Genomic DNA, 13947 nt, shown 5'->3' with positions numbered 1-13947 from the left:
GTCATTTTTAACTAATCCCACCCTTGCATAGGCTTTAGAAAGTCTATTTCACACCTACCTATAGTATGTAGATTGCCTCAGTGGTTTCTGAATAAGTCCGTTTTTATTCATATGTGAATGAGCCTCCAGCCAGCACTCGTCTCTGCTATTATCTCCCATAGGAAACAGTAGCAAAGGGTTGCATGATGCATCGTGCACCAGTCTAATTAACATATGAAACCACTGAGGAAATCTACATACTAAAGGTAGGTGTGGAATAGTATTTCTAAAGCCTATGCAAGCATGTGATTAGTTAAAAATGACTTTCCCAGCTATAGAGCCCCTTTAATGGCTTAGCCTCAGGATGTGAGATCAATATCAGATCGGTGGGGGTCCAGCACCCAGCATCGCACCGATTACCTGCTCGGAGCACAATGTGGAGTGTAAGAAGCAGAACGTGAATCATGCATAAACAGCTAATCAGTTGGCACCCCGGGGTCTCGGACCCCCGACCGGTCCTAAGGCTAAGCCATCAATATCCAGTCTTGGAAGAGAAGCAACGTGTATGAAGGGTTATTCACAACTTCCTAACATATGGCCGCTGCATGAAAAACAAAAACCCACACACAAAAACCCACTAAGCCTTAGGCTGCTCCATTTCTGATACGCGTCTGATCCCAGGGCCATCCATTTTCTGATAATCACATAACAGACGCGGTCTTCTTTATTTTTCAACATCCCCTAACAATGAATCAATGAAAAATAGATGAAATACGAGGAGCGCCTCGTCTATATAGATCATGAAGAAGCTGCACATTGATGTGCAAAAATTTGCAACTTTTTTGCTTTTACACCGTCTTGGCCACTTTCCTGAATGGGAATTTTGACTGGCCAGGGCGAGCGGTCTCCTCTCAGTTATGATCTATTTGACCATAAATGATCCCGGATATCTCCGCCAGCTTTGAGCAGTTTTCAGTGCAGGGGCCATAGACAAGATGGACGTCCCACCTGTGCCGGGGAGATGAAACCTGATGTTATAAAAGTCTTCATAAATCTCCCCCAGTTCTCCATGTTCTTTCTCCTACCCAGAAGCAAGAAGAGCACTCACAGAAATTGCTTTATTGAAACACAATTTTTTTTTTGGCTTTCTGCCACAGGAACATAAATCTGTATTGTACATTATATCTGACGTTCCATTGTGAAGTAACCAGAATAGTCCATCTCATCAGCTTAGCTCTCCATGCTCGTGTAGAGATGCTCAGAGCTCTGTACATGTGGTCTGTTTAAGCCGAGAATCGAGGTCACCGGCCCTGCTAACTGTATCTCTGGAAAACCAGGTCATTGTAGCAGCCACTATCATCATCATCATCATCATCCTCATCGTTCTCTGCAGGGTCTCAGGGAATAAGTCTCAAATGTAAAGGCTAGGAACGGATTGTGAAAAGGCCCCACCCAAGTTAGTGAAACCCATAAGCAGTTATCTCCCATTATCTATACTACCTAAAGTGTAGGATTGCAGCGGCAACAGTATAGTGAGAAGTAAGCAACAAAACCTGGAACCAAAGGCGACATGCAAAAGACTGTACCAAAGCACGTGGAGCGGCTCTATACTATGTGGTGTCTCCATACAACATTGCATTGCAGTAGTATTGTACGCTACAAGTAATACTTCTAGAGTAGAACAGCTGCATTGTACCGCATCCAGTGGGATTTTTTTCTATTGATAGGTACCAGTAGGGCTCTATACACTGCACTGGGTGGCAGAGCAGGGCTCTATATGCTTCATTGGGTGCTGTAGAAGGGCTCTATAGATTTCACTGAGTGCTGTTGTAGGGCACTATATGCTGCACTGGATTTTGTAGAAGTGCACTATATGCTTCACTGGGTGCTGTAGTAGGGCACTATATGCTTCACTGGATGCTGCAGAAAGGCACTACATGCTTCACTGGGTGCTGTAGTAGGGCACTATATGCTTCACTGGATGCTGCAGAAAGGCACTACATGCTTCACTGGGTGCTGTAGTAGGGCACTACATGCTTCACTGGGTGCTGTAGAGGGGCACTACATGCTTCACTGGGTGCTGTAGTAGGGCACTATATGCTTCACTGGATGCTGCAGAAAGGCACTACATGCTTCACTGGGTGCTGTAGTAGGGCACTATATGCTTCACTGGATGCTGCAGAAAGGCACTACATGCTTCACTGGGTGCTGTAGTAGGGCACTATATGATTCACTGGATGCTGCAGAAAGGCACTACATGCTTCACTGGGTGCTGTAGTAGGGCACTACATGCTTCACTGGGTGCTGTAGTAGGGCACTACATGCTTCACTGGATTTTGTAGAAGTGCACTATATGCTTCACTGGGCGCTGCAGAAAGGCACTACATGCTTTACTGGGTGCTGTATTAAGGCACTATATGCTGCACTGGTTGTAGATGGTTCCATAGTGTAGCGGTTATCACGTCTGCTTTACACGCAGAAGGTCCTGGGTTCGAGCCCCAGTGGAACCAAATGTTTTTTCTCCCTCTCCTTCCCCCATAGATTGTAAGCCCTCGCGGGCTGTTAGTATTATATCTACCTGTATATTTTGTGTAGAAGGGCTTTTGGTGCTGTAGTATGTATAAGTTGTCTAAAACCATCTGCATGAAACCTAACTTGGCACATAGGAAACTAAGATTGGCATATTACTAGTGGTACAAACCCATAATGGCTGAAACCCTATATATTATTTAATTCCTCCCAAAGATAGTGAATGTGCACCACCTACCCCAGAAATACCAGGTAATAGTAGGGGTGACAGACCCCCACTCCATAACACACAGAGTAATCACATTTCATGACGCCCTGCAGTACAAGCCTACGCCTTCTTTTGAGTGCAGGAATTATAAAGAGAATGCATTCGGGGGGGGCGGGGGGGGGGAGAGGATTGTGTTGTTTGCTTTGTATCTGTTGTTCTTCTGAATCTATTCATTTTATTTTGGGGTTTCAAAAAATGTTCTGATCTTTATAGAAGCACAGCCAGACATGTATTACCTGATCCTATGGGTGGGGCCCCGGTTAACGCTGTGGAATTTGTACAATTCATTTTATAGGTGCATATCCCAAGTGCACCATTCATATTACATAGTCACGTGGTACATAATGGTACATTCCATTATACAAATGGTGGAATCCGCCTGCGGATCGGTCTCTTCCTTTTGGAGGAAATATTTTGGTTTTGCTTTAATACCAGATCACAAAAAAAAAAAAAAAAAAAGAAGGCGGCATTGATTTATAGGGAGCGACCCTCCAAAAGGTGGAGCTAGAGCAAATAATGAGAGAAATATTTTTTGCATTTTTTTTTAAACCGTTGTATATTTTTGCTCTCCTATGTGACCCCATGGCCAGCTTTGACAGCGCCGCTTTACAATACAACCATACGTCATACAACCGGAACACTTACAATAACTACAGACAAATAAAACGTATCGAGGTCAAGACGGGTCTCTACACTACAAGATGTCGGATGTGTACATGCCCCCCTCCCCCGTCACCTCCAGTAATATTGGCCTTTAGGAGATTCTTTCCAGCAGAGACAGTAAGGTGCGTAACTGACTGAATAAATATATACCAGACAAACATGACACACTGCACAGAATCCTCTGCCAAGTTATTTCCCTGTATTGTACGGTTTCCTGGGAACCGGTTGTAGTGGATTAAACTTTATTTGTATCCTGTTTTATACACAGAGACTCGCTAAAGAGAGGACATCTGTATGCAAAAGACTGGTGGCCGCGACTTCTGGAGGAATTCAAGACAGATTCTCAAACAAAAAGTCAAAAAAGTTCAATTGTAGAAAGAAAATCCAGCGTTTTAAATGCTTATAGTACATAGTCTGCAAACCTATCGGACTAGTGCCCTGCCAGGGCCTTCCAGAGCAGACTCAATGAAGTCTATAAGAGAGTTTTCTAGACATGCTCTGTGCAGGGAGGGGGAGGAGATAAGCTTTGATGTCATCTATTGTCATTAATGCATCCACTACTAGGTCAGTGGTGTTATCTACCCAGGTATTACCTTCTATTGTCATTATGTCTGCAGTATAAATGAGGTGACTGCTGGAAAGAAATCCCCTAAGGAATTGGCAAGTGTTGAGTCTATTATTAGGCTTAGTGGGCATGGTGAAAATTTCAGGATGTAGTAAATTTACAGATCACATGATAAGAGGCCACTATTATAACTGATACGCAGTTGGTAGTCAGGTGGGAAGGGGCATTGCAGAATTTGCCCTGGGTCCAGGTTACTTTTATGCATTGACTATTTGCACAACATTTATCTGTTGCATCAACCAATAAACAAGACAAAAACTATGTGCCCCTTGGCTAATACATAAAACTGCCATGGAGTCGGCTCTCACCATCTTGCATAATGTCTTACAATTCCTTGTCCTTCTGGGAGGGGAGGGGAGGGAGGATTTTGTAGATTTCTGCCAACGAGTGTAAAACTTATAATTATACTTGATTGATGCCAAAATCCAGGCCTGAGAGCTGTGAGTGCGCAGAACGTGGTAATTACTCGCCGGCCCCCGCCCGTGTCCTGCAGGCTCAGGTGACATCATCTGAGGTTATTCAGGCAGGACAATAAATCAGATAAAGCTGCAGATGAGGATTCACTATTCCTGGGCTCAAACACACTCACCTGCCCAGAGCAGAGGTCTAGCGGCCTAGACAGCAAGAAATCCTTAGAAGAAGAGAAAGGCATCCTGGGTGTAGAAGCAAAAACCGTCCAAGGTGCAGAAAAAAATGCAGCACAGTAAAGGCCCCTTCACACGGCGTAAGCGTGCCGCTCATTTACACCTGTACACGCAAGCGCTTCAAAACACATCCCATTCACTTCAATGGGAGCGCGCGTTTACAGACGGATTGGAGCAAGCAACATCCACAGAAGATCTGTGCTTAGTTCTCCAAGATGGCAGCGGGAACAACCTCCCTGTCCAGTTCTGCCAAAAACTGTCTGCAAGTACTGAGAAGAATTGATGGAGGCAAATGGCAAAGGTCATGCCAAATATTGACGGAATTTACATTTCCCTTTTCCTCATTTACTTTGTTTTGTTGATTGGCAAAACTAAACTATTAACCCTTCTATTTCGGCAATCCTTCTTACTTTGTAGCATTTTCCCACCACTAACTAAAACTTTTGCACAGTATAACCTATATCCTCTCCTACAATAGAAATGCACATAGGCACCCGCGTTTCTGAATATTGGCCATTTTGTGTGTAATTGTCACCAGGCGTCCAATCTGTGCCCTAAAGGAATAAAACAAGCAGGTACCTGGAATAGGGTCCGACGGGGCAGAACATAACACAGGGAACATCTCAGGTGTCCTTGGAATCTTTGTGATATGCCCCATCCCCTTGGGCCCAACACTAGACATATTGCTATGTTCACACTTGTGCTGAAGGCTGTTTTTACTGTAGAGTTTATTTCCTCAATTATTTTTAGTGGAGGGGCAGCTAAAACAAGAAATTCACGCAGAATGGGAAATAATGGGATGGTGGATTTGGGCAGAAATACTAAGTGAGATCGTAGACGAGCCTTCCACCATCGCTTATCCTTCTACACCTTTACTGCTCTACTATTGTTGAGTGGGTGGACATGAAGCCCAATAAACATCCGCGCTATTGTAACGTCCCTGTAAACTAGCTATGGATTACGGCCCCACCAGAGGGGACTCCCTGGGACCCTCCCCAGTATCAGGCTTCAGATCACAGGAGGTTTTATTGCTGGTGGAAATGTTTTAGAGGCGTCATGGATTAGCCTTAAGAATACCTGAATGTAGGGTCAGGGGGCACAGTGGGTATAGAGGAGGCCACACCTAGAGAATACAGAATAACAAAGCAAATAACAAGTCAAGACACCCTCCCCCCTCAAAGAACGTCTCCCCTCATTTGCATATAAAAATGATGCCAAAGTATACAGGAAGACGCCCATAGGGAGGAAGTGTGTTCCCTGTCATGTAAATGACCCCATTAGATCATATTCAGAGGCTTCCTGTAGAAGTGTACATGACAGTTATATGACCGGGCGTTAAAAATCGAAAATTCTTAAAAAAATATGTGTAAATTAAAAAAAAAAAAAAAAATTTAGTTCATTTTCTGTTGACAGTCTCTTTAAGAAGATGCAACTCATTGTTACAATTCCTTATCCCTAGAGGTAACTCTGGTGCCAGTGACATAAAAGCTCTATAGAAGGCCGGCCAAAAACCCTAAAGCCGAGGCCGCATGTGACGTAAACGCCACGATTTGCCTGCAGCAGAGACGCTGCAGGAAAAATTGCGACATTTTCATTCATGTGAATTCCATGCCCACTTTGTGGGAAAAAAAACGCAGTTTCGGACATGCTGCAATTTGCAAAGCCAATGAATGGGTCTAGTCGGGAGTGTCTTCAGGCCGAATTGCAAGGCGAATGAGCATGTTGCTTCTTTTTTCCGGGAGGCGGAAGAAATGGCTCCTGGATAAAAAGACCTGACCGGCTCACAGCCTTTTCCTAAGGCTGAGTTCACATGTAGTTTTTTGGTCAGGATTTTGAGGCTGAATGTGCCTCAAAATCCTGACCAAAAAGACGGCTCCCATTGAAATCAACAGGAGCCGGTCAGGTCTTTTTTCCGGGAGGCGTTTGGGCCTAATCCGGAGCGGAGTGCACAACTGGATGCTGGTGCACTGCACTGTCAGAGTCGCAGCTACTTGTTTTTTGGTCCAGAAACTGAGGCAGCCTCCTCCTCAGTTTCCAGACCCAAAAACCCTTTGTGAAGCCAGCCTAAGGGTCCATTCACACGGAGGAATTTGGTGTGGAATTTCAGCGCTGAAAAAAAAAAGCCTCCCATTGACTTCAGTGGGTTCCTTTTTCTAAACATTTCCCATTGAAGTCAATGGGAGGCTTTTTTTTTTTTTTTTTCAGTGCTGAAATTCCACACCAAATTCCTCACCATTTTCCTCCGTGTGAATGGCCCCTAACATATGAAAGCTCACATATTGATCAGAGCAACAGACAGATAATTTTCTCCTATTTTCCTTATTAAGAGATAACACCTTTTGTATCTGGTCTCATTCAGATCTACCTTTGAAATAACGCAGACAGTGACCAGATTTCCTATCTTAAACAAAATAATGAAAAAAAAATAATGAATTATAGCAAAAAAAAACAAAACCGTAACACTCCCTGATCCCTGGTGCTCTTTTCACTCGGTTTTGTAGTTGTGGTTCCCTTTCCCTCCCATATTGGGACGTGCTGGTCCAGACGCTCACATGACTGCTGGGACCAATCACTGACCTCAGTGGTAACTGGAGAGAGACCGATGACATCACTCACATACATCACCGGCAACTGCTGATGTCACTGAGGTCATGTGACTCTCTCTCTCATTGAGTCCAGGCACAGGGGGGGAAAGGGGTCCATGACTATAGAATAATTTTTTGTTTTACACCCACCCCTGAGTTTGCTATAAATCCCGGACAACCCCTTTGATATTGACGTGGATTAGGATGGAGACAAAGAGGAAGGTTTTACTTTATACAGCAATAAAAATACGAACAATGAACAAAGAATGGCAGTGTGAACGTGGCCCAATGTAACTGGAAACTGTGTTTAGGAAACAAAGAAGTCACCGAGAGAAGAGGGCTGTATAGATACCCCAGAACCGAATGTTTGGATGGAGACAGTTCTGGAGAACCTCCCATGTATTATCTTGCCTTGGAGATGGGGAGACATCAGCCCTCGGGCCCACCATACACAGACTAACTCTTCAGCCCATCCCAACAACCGGTGGGAATTGGGCTGCAATGAGCACAGATTTTGGATTTAGGAATGGTGAAAGTTGGGCACACCAAGCGTCATGACTGCATGTTTTTCTTTTTTTTTTTTCTCCTTCCCTGGGCTATGAAGAAACCCCAAAGTAGAATAAGTCACCCAATACAAAACCAATCTCAGGAGATTCGCCCACCTTTAGTCTTGACTAAGCAAAGGATCTCCTAATTCTACATATAACCAAATACTCCAATTTTACCAAGATTGGCCAATTCTCCCTAAATGTTGATGGGACGGGGGTAGGATCGGGCCTATGGAAGGGTCTGGCAATGGCTGACTCCCCTCCCTCCACAGAGCCGTCATATATATGGGGGACATTAACAAGAATAGCTGATGACCGAACAACCATTCAGCGACAACTAGTGAAGGTCTATGGACATCGATGGCCTTCTCTTCTGACATGGACCAACTAAAGGGAACACAGACACCATAAATGAAGAAGACAAATCCTCCTAGAACACACAGCAAGAATTTCTTCTTTGGGATTTTTTTTATTCATTAATGTCACTTTTTTGTAAAAGCAACAACAGGAAGTTGAGAAGAACATCAGTGGCCACAGGGTGCAAAAATGTACCGAATCCTCTCTGCATTCGGCTACAAGGCCTGATCTCATACACAGGGAAGCGGATCAGTGACAGGTTTGCTGTCAAAAGTAAAAATAATCCACATTTTTCTATAACCTTGTATATGAGGGAGACCTGACATGAGACGCTACAGCCGACAGCTATAGGTGGTTGTAAGATCTCTGACATGTCTTGATACGAGAGCCTGTGCCGTCATGTCAGAAGACTTCACTTTATATGTACAGCTCCACCAATATCTTATACATGAAGTTTCACCTTCTCCTGCTGAGACCCATTTATGTATTGTCTTTAAATACGTGGGCTGAGAACAGAACAGGGGACCCGATACTGGAACAGAGGACGAGGGAAGAGGAGGATTGATTTTTAATCCATGTCCCTTCCTCCTCCTGGAAAACCCCTTTAAGACCTTAAAGGGATCCTATCATTAGAATCCCTTTTTGTCATAACTCACATGTAGGAATAGCCTTCAGAAAGACTATTCTTCTTCTACCTTTAGATGTGTTCTCTGCGCCGCTGTTCCGTAGATATTCCGTTTTCTGTCTTTATGTAAATGAGTTCTTGCGCAGCACTGGAGGCGTCCCCAGTGCTGCGAGAGAACTCTCCAGCGCCGCCTCCATCTTCTTCAGGAACTGGCCTCTACGCGTCGTCTTCCGGCCAGGCTTTCAATCTTCTACGCATGCGCAATCGGCTCTGCCAGCGGGCCTCTGGCAGAGCCAACTGCACCTATGCGCGGCCATTTTTTGGGGTCGCTTACTACAAGAGCTCGCGTAAGCGGCGACAAAAAAATGGCTGTGCACAGGTACAGTTGGCTCTGCCAGCAGGCGCATGCTTAGAAGATTGATCGCAAGGTCGGACGACGACGCGTAGAGGTCGGTTCCTGAAGAAGATGGAGGCGGTGCTGGAGAGTTCTCTCGCAGCATTGGGGCAGTTTGAGCGCTGAGGACCGCCCCCAGTGCTGCGTGAGAACTCATTTGCATAAAGACAGAAAACGGAATATATACCGAATGGCGGCGCGGAGAAGACATCTAAAGGTAAGAGAAGAATAGCCTTTCTTAAGGCTATTCCTGCATGTTAGTTAGAAAAAGGGATTCTAATGATAGGATCCCTTTAAGGCCTCAAGCAGTTTTATATGACATCATAACTACATATACAGCACCAGGAGATACAGTCATGGGATAACATTGGACAGTAGGCGGCCACACCTGCAGTATTTACACGTGGCTCCTTTAAGAGCAGGGGATGGCAGGTTAGATTTTTAAATAAAGCAGATAAGTACGGGACTAATATATATATTTTTTTTATTTTTTAACCAGTGGGGCGTGGCATTAACCCTTGTTACTTGTTTCAGATCTGCAATGTACCAAAAACACAGAAAAACAAAAACAACGGGGCAGAAAGAGTGAATCATCCGGTAACAACACGAGATCCGCTCCGAGCAGGTAACTCTTCACAGGAAGTGTCGCTACAATAATCCAGGCTTGTCATTTCAAGAACAACACCCTGACGTGAGCGCGCCCGCCTAACCCAGTACACTGTAAAACACACACCATGGAAGCAAATAAAAAGGGAAGATCTGAACAGCGACCAATAAACCCATAAGGTCATTGCAACATTTTATTTTTTGCACAATTTTTGAAACAAAATCCCCAGTTTTGATGATTTTCAGGTCAGTCTTGTGGTTGTGGAGAATTACATAGAGAAATGTCCTTCACTCTCGTTCCATGACAGATGAGAGCAACAGAATAATGGGAACAGATTGGTAACTATCAATGCACACCTATTTCCCAGAACCACCACTATACAGTGTAAGGAGTCAGAATCAGTATACAGTATACAGAGACGCCGGGGAACTGCAACTCCACTCCAGTCACTTCAATGGGAGTTTCATTTGGCTGTTAAATCAGCTGATCTGTGCAGGGTCCGGCTGTCAGACCACCACCAATCTGATACTCAGTATCCATTATGCCCGGGTTTCAGACAACCCCTTTAAGTAGCAACAAGGGACAGAAGTAGGAACCGTGGGGACAATGGGGAGGTATGCAGCCACTGAAGTCAATAAAGAAATAAAAGACCAGTATTTGACATGGGGGAAGGGGTGCCTGAGACCCCCTGCTCTCCTCCTCAGCTGCCTCTAATAGGGCATTTAAAGGGGGATGTCCAACCCCAGATTAAAGCAGAGAAAATCAAGTAAAACAAGCTATAAGAGATTAATGCAAAGGGATAACAAGTCCGGGCAGCTGATACAAGGCCATACGTTCCAGGAAGTCTATCAAAGGGACATAATTCTTAAAAAGTATCTGCTGGGTACCTGCACGCACTCTAGTGTTCCCCATTATCTGACATTAAGTGGGGCTGGATGACCGACAAATCCCTAAATCAGAGCTTTGTCTTAAATGTCTCCAGTGCAAAAAACCTCTCCAAACATTCACATCCGTGTGTATGACTGATACAGTAGTAAGATCAGAGAAGTCTATGGATAGGGTCCGAGTGCTTTTAAATATGTGGCCGCCGGTTACTTTGAGGTTCGGCTCTGCTACATGTCACAGACAGCAGATCCATTCAGTAAATCTATCAGATGGTCCGCTCGGGGTTAATGTGCTGGAAATGCAGATTTATAATCCTCAAAACAGCAACAAAAATACAGAAAAAGATACAATGTAAATAAATATAAAAATCACAAAAACAAACACTGAGAGCAATGGAGAAAGCAACACCAAGAGAGATATGGAAAAGAAGTGACCAGGAAACAGGTGGCGGCGGCTCAGGGGACAACACCTGCCTGCAAAAGTTTGGACACCCTATTGTGTAACCCAAAAACACCCCCTGTGTAATATTTCAGGGGTCCTGGGACTCACCTGTCCTGCTGGAGGGTCTCAGGCGTCTGCGGGGAGGAAGGAATCCAAGATCCAGTGTCCACAACAGACAGGAGAGAGTGACACAGACTCAGATCAGAAACTTTCACTGGAGCAGCTGCAGCAAGGACTCAGGGAGAGGCAGCAACTCTTAAAGGGACCGCGCTCCAATTCTCCGAGAGCTGCAACAACGGCTCAGTATCCTGCCACCGGCTAGAAAACCAGAAAAGAAAGAACAAACAAGTAGGATTTGATGAAAAGAGAGAGAATTTCAGGCCAATTACTAAATATTTGCAGAATGTGATGGGCTGGTTATTGTAGTGTTTTATTATGTAGGGCAAAGGTCACCGAGCCTGACCCTAAATAGGACATAAAGGGGTAACTATAGGTCATTCTGTATACATGAAGCATTGAGGGCGCACTGGCTCCTGCATTTTGCCTTTAAAAAATAAAAAAAAATAAAAAAATAGCAGTGAAATCCTCAGTATTTCTTATCCTCAGCATTCGGTATTCTATTCGGGGAGTGCACATGGGGACCCCCCAAATGGACTACTGAAGCACTGGCAAGTGGTGTGCAGTGAAAGCAAACGGACCCCATAGACTATAATGGAGTCTGTGTGTTGTCTGCTCCGTGTCTGCACGAATCATGCGGACAGGAAAGTAGATCACAAAGTACCTTTCTGCTCCCTTTCACAGCCTTTGCTTGGCTTTATTTTACTTGCTGCTCCTTGTAGGACTGTTATTTACATTTGGTGAATCTGTGGACAGACTACATTTCCCAGGATTCATCTGCCTGCTCCCACTCTCTGTGTGCGCCCCCCCCCCACTCTCTTCAGCAATAAAATCACAGAGAATAAATCCCTCCCACATCCAAGGTCATGTGCCGCTGTGATGTTTTTTGTTTTTTTTTTGCTGGCTTCACTGCTCACAGGGAGGTGGCTTGGAAATGAAATGTAGGACCTGAGGTCAATAAATCAGATACAATGTGTCACAATGCCAGGCAAAAACTGTACCAGGCCCCCAATGGTAATGTATCATTTATAATAGTGGTATCTTTATATTGGGAAGAACCACCTCCAGGCCCCCTCTGACAAGACTCGCTGCCTGGTGCATATCTGTGGCTCTCAGACCAAAGAGGGTCCTAGTTTGGGGCAAGAGCGAGTCAGCAGCCTACTGGGAGGTCTCCTGGGACAGATATATTAGAGGCAGCGAACCCTACCCTCAGAGTGAATATTATAGGGGAGCCCCCAAGCCTGGCCCTGTATACAGGTCATCTGGCACTGGAGTATTGTTGGTACTAATCAGATACAATATATAGAGACGTATTCATATGTTGCTCCTACGCTGCCAGATAGCGCTGTTCCTGTGTAATAATCTCCTAGCCCGCCGTGTTAGTCATGCTAATGGATTCTTTCATCTCCTGGTTACGGATAATTCTGCACCTAGATACTGATAATATGATGGCGGTATGGCGGTAATGAGACATGAATGTGCAGGTGGCGCTGGTAATTGTCGCTGTGGGTTCTCTTCTTCATTAATGAATGTGAACACGCACTTACCACAGATACGGAGAGAGTCACTGTCAGCAAAGATCTGCACCGGTCAGGCTGTCCTCTGTCCTGCTGCTTCCATGGTCTCAGGACGGTCCATTATCAGACCTATAGTACAGCTGCTGACAGTCATTGGTTTGGGGGGATTTTTTATTTTTTGCAAGAAAAATTTGAGCAAAGTCACTTTTATTAAGGAAGATCTAGTAAGGAAGTTCTCTGATGTCTCCAGAGATCAGCTTTGCCCAGAGTGCTCCTTTAAGTAGGATGCCCTGACATTGACAGATTGGAGTTTGGAGTTGGCCATAGACATTAGCTTGAACTGATCCAGTAACCTACAGACCGATAGTCTGCTGCCTAATATGTCTGGTGACATTCATCTCCACTTGTCCAGTGACTACAGATTGCAAGGACTATCTAATGGCCCAAAAACCTAATATGTAGGTTAAATCTTCAAGGCCCCAGTGAAAAATCTGTAACACAGCCCACACCTGTCATGTACCACTGTATAGGACAGTTGGAGAAATGGGGCAGAAATATAGATGGGACACTACATGTATGAAACCACAATAAGGACTTCATGGCTGGTTATCAGGAGGACACTACATGTATGAGAAGATAACCTGACCACAATAAGGACATCATGGCTGGCAAAGTTCTCTACATAAAATCTAGAAAATTTCCCTTAAATTTTAGATCATTAAACAACAATTTGTAGGATTATTATATTAAACTAAAAATGTTGTGAGCCAGGCAGGAGTCGAACCTACAATCTTCTGATCCGTAGTCAGACGCGTTATCCATTGCGCCACTGGCCCCCTTATCTGAGGGTCTCAGGAGGTCTACCAAAATCCAAAATAATTTAAATTTCTTAAATTTTTACTTTCTAGATTCCTATGATTATCAATCTCAACATCATAAAAACTAAATATTTGGAAAAACAGGAGTCTTAATATAAGGTCAATTGAACTTACCAGATGTTTCGGGTGTGTCTTATACTCTTCTCCCGATCATCGATGTAAAGTTGACTTATTTGTAAATCCTGCTCAAAAACAAGAAATTACAAGTAATAAATAACAAATGTTAGGTTTTGTCGAGAAATAAGATAAATCTCCAGAATTTTCTTTTATAGTTTATAATTTATA

At 44.2% G+C, this 13947-nt stretch overlaps 1 protein-coding gene and 2 non-coding genes across 4 annotated transcripts in view; 1 reads left to right on the top strand and 2 right to left on the bottom strand.

Moving 5' to 3' along the window:
• The window catches only part of SYTL4 (synaptotagmin like 4), a 30357-nt gene extending 19026 nt beyond the window's left edge, over positions 1–11331 (bottom strand). For both annotated transcript variants that reach the window (XM_075260547.1, XM_075260546.1), the window contains exon 1: positions 11259–11331. The gene's annotated coding sequence lies outside the window, so the exon portion shown is untranslated. The remainder of the gene's footprint in view (positions 1–11258) is intronic.
• TRNAV-UAC (transfer RNA valine (anticodon UAC)) lies at positions 2417–2489 on the top strand. The gene has a single exon. It is a non-coding gene; the product is annotated as a tRNA-Val (tRNA).
• A 2216-nt stretch (positions 11332–13547) lies between the features above and the next one.
• TRNAR-ACG (transfer RNA arginine (anticodon ACG)) lies at positions 13548–13620 on the bottom strand. Its single transcript has one exon. It is a non-coding gene; the product is annotated as a tRNA-Arg (tRNA).
• Positions 13621–13947: the final 327 nt, after the last annotated feature.

Source organism: Leptodactylus fuscus, chromosome 11, assembly GCF_031893055.1.
Source record: "Leptodactylus fuscus isolate aLepFus1 chromosome 11, aLepFus1.hap2, whole genome shotgun sequence".
NCBI classification, from domain to species: domain Eukaryota; kingdom Metazoa; phylum Chordata; class Amphibia; order Anura; family Leptodactylidae; genus Leptodactylus; species Leptodactylus fuscus.
The sequence above is the reverse complement of the archived record's forward strand: the minus strand, read 5'-3'. Positions and strand labels throughout refer to the sequence as shown.